Source organism: Phacochoerus africanus, chromosome 2 (assembly GCF_016906955.1).
Source record: "Phacochoerus africanus isolate WHEZ1 chromosome 2, ROS_Pafr_v1, whole genome shotgun sequence".
Taxonomy (NCBI): domain Eukaryota; kingdom Metazoa; phylum Chordata; class Mammalia; order Artiodactyla; family Suidae; genus Phacochoerus; species Phacochoerus africanus.
The window spans coordinates 56,650,290-56,662,469 of record NC_062545.1 but is presented as its reverse complement, the minus strand read 5'-3'; positions in this window follow the sequence as shown (position 1 = coordinate 56,662,469).

Sequence of the window (12,180 nt, the reverse complement as noted above, 5' to 3'; positions counted from 1 at the left end):
GGATGTCATTTCCGAGATCAGGTTACAGAAAGACTGTGGCTTCTATTTTGGGCACATTCTCTCTCTCTCTCTTTTTCTGCCTCTCTACCCCTCCATCTCTCTCTCAGAACTCTCACTCTGGAAAAAGCCAGCTGCCTGGTTGAAGAGCCCCCCCATGGAGAAGCCCATGTGATATGGGATGGGTGTCTCTGGCCAGCAGCCAGCAAGGACCTGGGGTCTTCAGTCCAACAACCCTGGAGGAACTGAATACGACCAACAGTCACAAGAGTAAGTTTGGAAGTGAACCCTCTCCTCATTGAACCCCAGCGAGACCGCAGCTCTGGCCCAGAGCTTGACTGAAGGCTGTGGAGACCCTGAATCAGAAGCCCTGACTTCCTGACTCACAGAAACCATGAGATAATAACAGTTGCTGAAGCTGCTATGTTTTTAGGATGACTTGTTATGTAGTCACAGATGCCTTACACAGTTGGTTACAAACCCTGCGCCTAACTCAGATGCCTCACATGAGACACAGAATTTCTGAGCAGGTAGAGAACCTTGGAGACCACCCACCTAATTCCTTCAATGCACAGATGTGCAATATACAGACTTAGGCTCAGAGAAGGGAGTGACCTGCCCAGACTGTACAGCAGAATCAAAGTGATTGGTCCTGGATCCAAAGGACACCCAGGGCTCTCTTTGCTACTGGTAGCTGCCTCAGGTGAGAAATCAGTCTTTGCACCAACTCCATCATGAGAGAATGGTCACCTTAGGGATTCAGTTATATACCAGCCACGGTTTAATTGTCTACATGTTGAGGACAAAGAATCACAGTAATCCTGAAAAATGGAAAGATTCTTCATCTATGTTCAACATATATTATAAAATGTAACATAATTATATATCACATGCAATATCATTAGATATTATAGAATACAGTGTTATGATATGAATTGTAATAATAATAAATTGTACTTTTTTTTTCTTTTTAGGGCTGCACCTGCAGCATGTGGAAGTCCTTGGCCTAGAGGTTGAATCAGAGCTGCAGCTGCCGGCCAATGCCGCAGCTTGTAGCAATGCTGGATCCTTAACCTATTCATTGAGGCCGGGGATCAAACCTATATCCTCATGGACACTAGTTGAGTTCTTAATCTGCTGAGCCACAACGAGAACCCCAATAAATTGTACTTTTATAATTCCTTACATTTAAAAATCTTCTGCATATGTCATCTTTGAAATAATCCCATAGTAGGAGGAATAATTTCTGTTTCACAGATGAGAAGACTGAAGCATGTCAAGTGGTTTGCTTGTGTTCACAGCCATGACCTGAATCCAGGCTTGGATCTCAGGCTCCAGGGGCCACTGCTCAACTGTCAAACCCTTTTAGGACCCTCCTCAGCAGTCTGATGCTATCCCCAGGCCAATGCCCTTGACAAGCCTGCTGTTCTTTTCGGCCAGGCAGTTATTTCATCTCCATCATTCCTGTAAGATTATGCTGTGTGAAATAAACAATAATTTAAAGATGTGTGTGTGTGTCTCCCAGATCTTAAGGACAAATAATGATCAGTAATATTAGTCGAGGGAGTTTAAACAAAAAAAAGCAAACATTTTTGCAAAATAGCATTCTCACTGTGGCTCCCACCCAGACTTTTAAAAGGCAGAGGCATCTATTTTCTCAAAATCAGCAGGAAGCCTCCCTGTCTCCTGTACTCTTTGCTGAAATCCTTTTAACCAGCGAAGATACCATGTGGAGGCTTTAAAAAGGTCACATTTGAGACAGATTTGACTTAGTCACCTTTACACAACTCAGCTCCGGGATGTGACAGCAGACTTCCAAACAGGGCTCTCCTGTGGACCCCCAGGAAGCCGTTTCATATCCACAGACCTCAGAATGCCCTCAGTCAGGGCTGCACTGTGTTGGGGGGAGATCCTGACTCCCAGAAGATACAACACACACAGGCCACTTGGCAGAATTAGCAATGTCCTCTGACCTTACAACAAGCTGAAAAACAAATTTTGAGTTCCTGATGTGGCTCAGTGGAATGAACCCAACCAGTATCCACGAGGTTGTGGGTTTGATCACTGGCCCCGCTCAGTGGAGGATCCGGTGTTGTCGTGAGCTGTGGTGTAAGGTCGCAGACACGGCTCAGATCCAGCTTTGCTGTGGCTGTGATGAAGGCCTGCAGCTGCAGCTCTGATTTGACCCCTAGCCTGGGAACCTCCATATGCTGCACTTGCGGCCCTAAACAAAAAAACAAACAAACAAACAATCAAACAAATCGCCTGAAGGATGTTTCCACACAGGAACCTGAGATTTATGTCAGCAGTAGGACCTCTGAATACAGTGCCATTCCTTGCTTCTGCCCGGTCCTCACTTCCCTCTCCTGTGACGCACCCCCACCCCACCCCCACACATGCTGGTCTGCGCATGTGTGCATGCACATTGACACACATTTACACGCCTACGGCCCTGTTACTCCTACTCCCTGTTCACTTGAGATCTCTTTATTTTAAAGCCTCCTTTACCTGGTTATTTCACCTTCATTTCTAACTTGCACTTTCTATATCCCTAACCTGAATTTATTAACTGCTTCCTTTTTTTCTCATAAAATTTTCTGTAAAACATTTCAACATTTTAGCTAGTCCATCAATTCCATTTATTTCCTGGAGATCCTCTCCCAGGGCCACTGGTGCTTTTGACCCAGCCTGGACTTGCTGGTCTTTAGATTTCTGTACAGCTGGAACACCATCTTGGGAATGTCATTCAACACTTTTCTGTTGAATTCCCCTATTTTTCTGAATTCCATGTCTTCCGTTATCTTAATAATTTTCCTTATTTCTACAGGGACTATCCTGCTGTTATTTCTTAAGGAAAGGTGCTCAAGAAGTCAGTTTTTGAGACCTCGCCCTTCTGACAATAGCTTCCTTTTATCCTGATCTTTGATTGACAGTTTGTGTATACATTTCAAGGTTCCAAATACTCTTCCTTCAGGATTTTTAGGCTATCGATCTGTTGTTTTCTGGTGTCTAGTGTAGCTATGGGAAAATCCAATGCCATTCTGATCCATATTCCTTTGTATGTGGCATTTTTTTTCTCTCTCACATCTTTTTAAAAAATTATTATTCATCTTCTTTTTAACTCTGGTATTCTGGAATTTTCCAATAATGTTATGTGAATTACGGTAATATGTTAACATATGTTAATATGAGTCTGTTTGCAATTTATGGAGCAGCTCTTTCCAAACAGGTATTCATACAAATTGCTTACTTTCTTTGGTAATTTTCTTCCTCTCACTTTGCCTGTTTTCTCTTTCCAGAACGCAGATGTACATCCTAGGTTGAAATATTAACATATTTTTTTTCTCTTATTTTTCCACCTCTTTGCCTTTATGCTTAATTTTCTGGGAGATTTCATTGAATCTAATTTTTAATTTTCAAGAGCGCTTTCTGATTCTTAACGATTCCTTTTTGAAAAATTAACCTGAAGTTCTAAATGGGCTTATTGATGCTAATAATAAAACCAATGAAAAACCTATCAAGTCCCCTGGGAAACTGAGTTCAAGCAAAGTAGATAAGGCATGGGAGGCTACATGGCATTTAAAAATCTAATTGGTGAATGGAGTATCATATGGTTTAACCCAATAATACCATTTAGGAAGCCCAGGCTTAAAAAATCAACTCACAAAACTTAAAAAAAAAAAATCCCTTCTGTTTGAAATATAGCTGTATGAAATATACTAGAGCCACATAAAAATATTATAGCTTAAAACTGGACTATTAAAAATGTCCAGAGATGGACGGACTATGGTGTGTTTATGAAAATGAAGGGATTTGGGAAGAATTGACTGGAAGAAGTGAGTCATAAGAGAACTTTCTGGAGTGATGGAGATGTTTCATATCTTGTTTACCGTGGTCATCGCATGATAGTATCCATTTGTTAAAACTCATCCAACAGTACATTCAAAATGTGTGCTGATGTAATAATTGTTTAAGGGAATTATAATGGGAATAATTTATGGGAACATGTTACCTTTAAGATGACGCACAAACCGCTAGTCAAGATGCTCTACAAAACTCTCCAATTGTTCTCCTTCCGACTGAACAGCACAGGGAACTATATCCAGTCTCTTGGGTTAGACCATGATGGAAGATAATATGAGAAAAAGAATGCACATATATATATGCATACATATATATGTGTATGACTGGGTCACTTTGCTGTACAGCAGAAATTGACACAAATTGTAAATCAACTATACTTTAATAAAATTTTTTTTTTAAAAGTTAAAAAAAAAAAAAAGACTCTCCTGCTTGTTCTCCACTCCAGTCAGGGCAGTGGTCCATTTTCTCCCAACACTCCTTGCTTCCTCTCCTCTGTGTGTCAAGCCATGCCCTTGTTCCTGCTCAGACTGCTTCTTTTAAAATGGTTCAGATCAGAGTTCCCGTCGTGTCACAGTGGTTAACGAATCCGACTAGGAACCATGAGGTTGCGGGTTCGATCCCTGGCCTTGCTCAGTGGGTTAATGATCCCGTGAGCTGTGGTGTAGGTTGCAGATGCGACTCGGATCCCGTGTTGCTGTGGCTCTGGCGTAGGCCAGCATCTATAGCTCCGATTCAACCCCTAGCCTGGGAACCTTCATATGCCATGAGAGCAGCCCTAGAAAAGGCAAAAACAAAAACAAAAAAAACAACAAAAAAAATTAAAAAGATATAATGGTTCAGATCATCTCTCCTCCAAAAGAAAGTTTTCTCTGACCACGGTGCAAGAAAAGATTGGAATAGTAATAAAATAATAAGAGTTTCACCTTGGTGAAATTCCCCCTATTCAGATCTAATGCAAGCAAAAACAAAGTGTTCATTGGTTTGTTACAAGTAAAAATAGGTTTTAGAGTTAGGTAATTGTGGAGTGTACAATAGGTTAGAATAGGTTAGACATACATCATTTTTGATGGAAAAATATAATCTTGCTTTTAATAAGTTTTGTAGGGAGTTTCCATGGTGCAAATAGAAGATTGTTTCTTCTACTCTCCCTTTTGATTTTTTTTGTCTATACCAGTTATTTGTCATTTCCAAACCTACCACTTTGGGAGATTTCTTTTACTGTCTCACATTATTTTAACTTCTGGGTTGATATTTCACTTTTCATGTGTGCGTCTCTTATTGTCCCAAAAAAGATGAATTTTCTAGAGGGCGACAAGTATGCATTATACATCTTTCCATCTGTCCTAGTGTCTAGTGTAATGCTATACACAGAGTTGGCAGTCAATAAATATTTGTTGAATGAGGGATAAGATAATAAATCATGGAGACATTTTAAAGAGAAGAAACGGAATTTTGAAGCAGGAGAGAGAAGAATTTGCTTTACCAGTAAGAATTGGTAGGACAGAAACCTCCAAAGGATCTATTGAACTAACAGGAGAAGCAAGTCATTTATAACCTAGGTTTTGTAAAGGATCTATGTTATGAAATCAGCATAATTTATAAAATGAATCCATAGAATCTATGGGGCTGCTAAGAACAGTTTATAATTAGGATACAGCAATTTAAAACTCTAGTGATTCCTGAATTTATTCCCATGGATTTATTGCTAGAAATCCTGACATGGTCCCAGGAGGCAATATCTTGAGCTATCTATGACATTCTTCTTGTCATGTTCTTGCCTTGCCTCAGTGTCATCAAGAATAACAAGCCCTTCTGCAACTCGAGGTAGAAAGTATATGCTGCAAACAGTAGGGATGAATTCAGCCGTAACATATGCTACACATTTATTATGCACAGCTTGTTAGATTCTGATTTCTGATCTGCCATTTTTTTTCCCCCAAGGAATATAGACTTTCAGTGTGGCAAAAATAATATGGCCATTTTATTTTAAAGGATGGGCTATTTATATAAAATGGAACCCCAATGAACTCATTCATAAGTCATCTATAATCTTTCTTTTACTTACTCATTAGATGAATTTATTTATGGTAAGTACGTTTTTATGGCATTGTATTTATTTTATCACAGGGAGGGAGAGTCCATGCCCAGAAATTGGATGCCCCCCTGCCCCCCCAGCCACTCGTAGTAATAAGGGCTGTTGTCACCGATTTACTTTGGTGCCTGATAGACAAGAGGGCTGTTTGTTTTACCATTGTTGCCCACACCTATCAACCCTCCCTCCAATTTGATGACTACCACAGTGATATATACATATAGCACATCTCCTTAGGGACTGTATTTATTCATCTTTCAGAAGGCGCAAGTTCTATAATGGATGAGTGCTGTAGACAAGAAACCAGTGAAAGACTAATTTGTCTTTATTGGAGGAAGAGACCATTACCATTTAATGGATGAGTTGTAAGCATCAAAGAAGAATGTAAATGGTTTTGTGACTCAGGCACACACACAAACACTGTTCTGATACTGCCACAGAGAAAACAAACGCTAATGTATTCAGGCCATCAGACCACGCCATGATTTGGAAAATTCAGAGGCCTGTCAAGGAAGCCTCAGCCTGGTTGTCTTGCGTTATGAATTACCCTTCAGTTCGTGTCAGTGCTGCTACTATTGGAGGCACCTGATTTCATAAGGTTTTTGAGCCCAGTAGTCGATCAAGGCACTCAAGCTGTTACTTCCATCAGAGGCGAGGGCTTAAAATATCCCCTGCGGCATGTCTTTTGGATTCCCATTGAATCTCAAGTTGAACATGCAATCCATTTCGCCCTCTCGTGTTTAGGTATTATGGTAGTCAGCAGTGCATTTTTCACCATTTGCTTCGCAGTCTTCTGTTGATTTTTGCTAATAGAGCTTGTTTACCTACTGAAGCATTTGAATGTTACTTATGCCAAGTAATAAAATGGTTCTGCTCAACTGTGTTTCGATTTATCTTAGTCAAGGCTTTTTAGGATCCAAAGAAAACAATCCCACCCAAGCTAGCCTAAATAAAGAGGGAACTCTTTCAGAGAAATGTCAGATCATTTCATGGCTCTGTGTGGAGTTAGGGGCTGACATGAACAGCCAGTGCTCCACAATATCTCAGGAACATATTGTGTCTCTTATCTATGCTTTCCTCTCATCCATCTCCTCTTCCCTTTTGGTCAGCTTTCTCTCTTATTCATCTTGCCCATGACCCAGTGAGGCCACAGCTCCAACTTGATAGCATGGCCTCTGTCTCACTACAGTCTCTATTGCTGAGTTCAAACTCTTCTCCTGAGAATCTGGTTGGCCTGCTTTCTCCATGGGGATGCTACCTTTGGGATACAATTTCCAAGGCCCATGAATAGAGCATGTTCTCCAGAAGGGGCCCCAAGAGGCACAGGCTGTGAAACCCAACAAATCCTGAGCTGCCCACCATGCTCGCACTTCACTCTGTTGTCTTATAATTACTTCTTCAAAACTGCTTTGGAAATAGGAGCAATTATATCGCCCACCTGTACTCTTGAATAAACACCCAGGTGCCATTGAGTTACAGCTTTTCAGTTCTTCAGGAACTATAAAATAGAAGCAGTTTCTGGAAACTTCTAAGTTAGGGACTGTCAATCTGTATGTTCTTTTCTTCAAAACACCAGTAGTGAGTTCTCTTTTGTGGCTGCATTTGGGGGCCAAATATTTTAACCACCAACCACAGTGTGGTATAGCTAAGAGGGCAGGACTTGGACCTGGCAAATCTACCACTTGGACCCCCCCCCTCCCCTAATGTAAATTTAGTTATGGTCTCTTTTTCAAGAGATAGGTGACTGGAATTTTTTGTACTGCTTTCAGCAAGTATATACCAAGTCAAATGAAACCTTTGGGCCTGGATGGGAGAATATAAGTCAGATAACAGGACCAGACACTGGTCCCTTGATAGTCTGGTAAGAGATAAGTAAAGAGAGGTCACTGTGCTGTGGCAAATTCATGAAGGTATGCAGTCCCCAATGAACATGTTTCTATCATGCTCTTCATCCTCTACTTGTAGCTCATGTACAATTCTGTCATCCTAAAAAGAGCTTAAGGTTCTGAGGGCAATAAATGGTAGACCAGTTGCGCATGGATTCCAGGATCCACCACGGTGCCTGGTGTATAGTAGGCACTCAGTGATGTTTGCTCATTGAGTGTATGCCTGGATTGAATAAAGTAACTTTGCTGACATCAGCATGGGCATCCTTAAACGCCTGCTTTCTTTTTGTTCCTTTCTGTGTGTGTAAGAATATTGAGCTGATTAATCATCCTAATTAAAATTTAAATGTATTTTCTAATCTTAGGCAATTTTAGGAAGTGTTTTTTTTTTTCATTGTCAGCCTTCAAAAGAACTGCTTTCATTTCACTTTTTCTAGAGATAGCATTTTATTGCGAGTTAAAGGAATATGTCTTCCTACATGTTTAGACCCATAACATTTAAAAATCATTCCCTGCCATGTTCGCCTACTTAAACTATTTCCACACCATTTACTCCCATAAGTCATATTATTTCTTTCTGCTCCTTCTGATCAAAAGCAACTGTCTGCCCTGTAGTATCTATAGTGCAGCTCTGACCTTCTGAAGCCTTTTGTAGGCCTTGCCTCTAGTCCCCAAATTCATGTATCATCACCTTTAAAAATACATATTGCCATTAAAAAACCCAAAATAAAATATATTTACTGTAGAAATCTTAGGGGAAAAAAGGTAAGCAGAAATAAAATAACTGATCATAGTTCCCATTACTCCAAAATCACTGTTTTTCCAGCCTGAGCCTGTTTTCTATGCCCACAGGATTCTTAAACAAACACAGGATAACATTTCTTTTTTTTAAAAAAATGATTTTTATTTTTTCTATCATAGCTGGTTTACAGTGTTTTGTCAATTTTCTACTGTATAGCAAGGTGACCCAGTCACACATCCATATATAGATATAGATATATATACACACACACACATCCATATATATATATATATATATATATATATACACATTCTCATATATATATACACATCCATATATATATATATGTGTATATATATATATACACATTCTTTTTCTCACATTAACATGTTCCATCAAAAGTGACTAGATATACAGCAGGAGGATAATATTTCTTTACACATATCTTCAAATAACAGTAGACCTGCTCCAACGCTGAGTTTGGTGAGCCACATGTCCTCCTAAGCAAACAAGCCTTCTGTGACCACTAGCTATGTGTTTCACCTTAATTTTACTCTTATGACTTAAATCACATTTTGTCACATTAAAAGATCATGGCACTTTTTGACCCATTTGCTTTATTTTTTTTGCATTCAGTTAGCGTGAACTGAGAAGATAATTGACAGCCTGCTGACTCCCTGAATGTGGGCAATAACAAAGATGTTTAAAAAAAGGAGAGGTGATGTCTATTTCCAGCAGCGCAGGCAGATTAGATGTCCCGAACAGCCCTCTTGACAGAAACGAGTTAAATATTAAATAATTTTTTTAAGTCTTTCAAAATTCATTGTTAAGCTGGCAGGGAAGTAAGGGCTTTTCAGAGGGGGGAAATGAAGTAAATGGAAAACCTTGGGCTCATGGGAACACCCAAGCTGGCTTCTGTACTTAGACCCTGTACTGGTGTCTTGGCAGAGGTGTGGATACAGTGAAGAGACTAAAGCTCAGGAAAGCTTAAGAGGTGATGTTGAATAAGTCAGGACTTTGAAAGGCTACTCTCTAAAGGCAGTGGAAATGAGAAATGAAGCCTACCACATAGAAGGGGGTAGCAGTGTGATTTGCCTGACTTGAATTGGGTATCAAGAGTGAGAAAAACAATGTCTCATAAGTCTGCTGATAATTCATAACCACAAACCAGCCCACATTTGGGTTTTGAAGGCAAGAAAGAAGTAGGGAGAGGAGAAAAGAGAACTGAGATACATATGGAAAAGAATTAGAATGTGAAAGAAAATTAAAGTACAAATATACATTGTAGAATTTTTCTCAACTAACATCTTTCCAGTAGAATATATTTTGGCTTTTGGTAGCCAAACGGCATAGAATTTACATACGTTTGAATACCTATTTTTTCATCAGCCAGTGGTTATACAGAAGCAAGTTCTAATTACATTCCAAATTACTCTATTTTTAACAAAATGAAGTGCTGGAAAGGTATCAGTTTACATTCCAAATACAGTGAATAAATCACCAGAATCATATGAAGATTTTTTGAAAAGCATGCAGAGTTCCAATAAAGGGGAGGCCACCCCTGAATGAAACATTACTCTCAATGGAAAACATCCTTCACCATTGTGCGCTTGTCCAGAGCACATTGCCAAAGTGCCTGTCAAATTTAACCCACGTTTTAGACTAGTGATGACTGAGCTGGACACACATGCACACAATCTAAAAAAGAATTGATGAAAAGTGTGGAGAATGGAGAAAACAAATATAAATAATGGGTATTTGGACAAAGTTCCAATTTATAAATTTTTTATCCTTTTTGTGTTTTCTCCTTTTTGTGTTTTTTTATCCACTTAAAATTAAAGTAGAATTGATTTACAGTATTGTGTCAATTTCTGCTGTATAGTATAGTGACCCAGTCATTCAAATATATATGTGTGTGTGTGTGTGTATATATATATATATATATATATATATATATATGACTTGTATACACACACACACACTTTTTTGGGGTCATACTATCTTCCATCACATTCTTTTAAAAATGATTTTTATTTTTCCATTATAGTTGGCTTACAGTGTTCTGTCAACTTTCTACTGTACAGCAAAGTGACCCAGTCACACGTACATATATGCATTCTTTTTCTCACATTATCCTCCATCATGCTCTATCACAAGTGATTAGATATAGTTCCCAGTGCTACACATCAGGATTTCATTGCAGTCTTCCATCATATTCTAACCCAAGAGATTGAGTATAGTTCCCTGTGCTGTACAGTAGGAACTTACTGCTTATCCATTCTAAATATGTAATTTGCATCTACTAACCCCAAACTCCCTGTTCATCCACTTGCTCTCCTATTCCCCTTGGCAAACACAAGTCTGTTCTCTATGTATGTGAGTCTGTTTTATAGATAAGTTAATTTGTGCCATATTTTAGATTCCACATATAAGTGATATCATGTGGTATTTGTCTTTCTCTTTCTGACTTACTTCACTTAGTATGAGAATATCTATTTGCATACATGTTGCTGTAAATGGCATTATCTCATTTTTTTCTAATGGCTGAGTAGTATTCCATTGTATGTAAGCACCACATCTTCTTAATCCATTTATCTGTTGGTGGACATTTAGGTTGTTTCCATGTCTTGGCTATTGTGAATAGCGCTACAATGAATATAGGGTGCATGTATTTTCTTGAATTATGGTTTTATCAATATTGTATCTGTTTCAAGTGTATAGAAAAGTGATTCAGTTATATATATATTTCTATTCTTCCTTGGATTATTTTCCCTTATAGGTTATTAGAAAATGCTGGGTATAGTTCCGCATGTAATATAGTAGGCCCTTGTTGGTTATCTATTCTATATACAGTAGTGTGTATATGTTAATTCTAAACTCCTGATTTATCCTTTCCTCCTTTCCCCTTTGGTAACCATAAGTTTGTTTTCAAAGTCTGTTTCTGTTTTATAAATAAAAGTTTATTTGGGAGTTGCCGTCATGGCTCAGTGGTTAAGGAATCCCACTAGGAACCATGAGGTTGTGGGTTCGATCCTTGGCCTTGCTCAGTGGGTTAACAATCCGGCCTTGTGGTGAGCTGTGGTGTAGGTTGCAGATGTGGCTCAGATCCTGTGTTGCTGTGGCTCTGGTGTAGGCTGGTGGCTATGGCTCCGATTGGACCCCCAGCCTGGGAACCTCCATATGCCACAGGAGCCGCCCCAGAAAAGGCAAAAAGACAAACAAACAAACAAAAGTTTATTTGTATCATTTTTTTTAGATTCACATATAAGTGACATCATTGATATCTGTCTTTCTCTGACTTCACCTACTATGATCATCTCTAAGTTCATCTATATTGCTGCAAATGGCATTATTTCATTCTTTGTCTTATGGCTGAGTAATATGCCATTGTGTATATGAACAACATCTTTACCCATTCATCTGTCAATGGACAGTAAATGTTGGTCACCTCCTTTGAAAATTTTTCACGACTTTCTCGTTCAGGATCCTCTTCTTTCTAAATTACAGAGAATTTCTATCAGCTTCTGAGTTGGATAGTTTGCTTGAAGTTACCAGTTTAAACCCACTCATGCGTATCAGCACTTTTCCACACCCAGTGA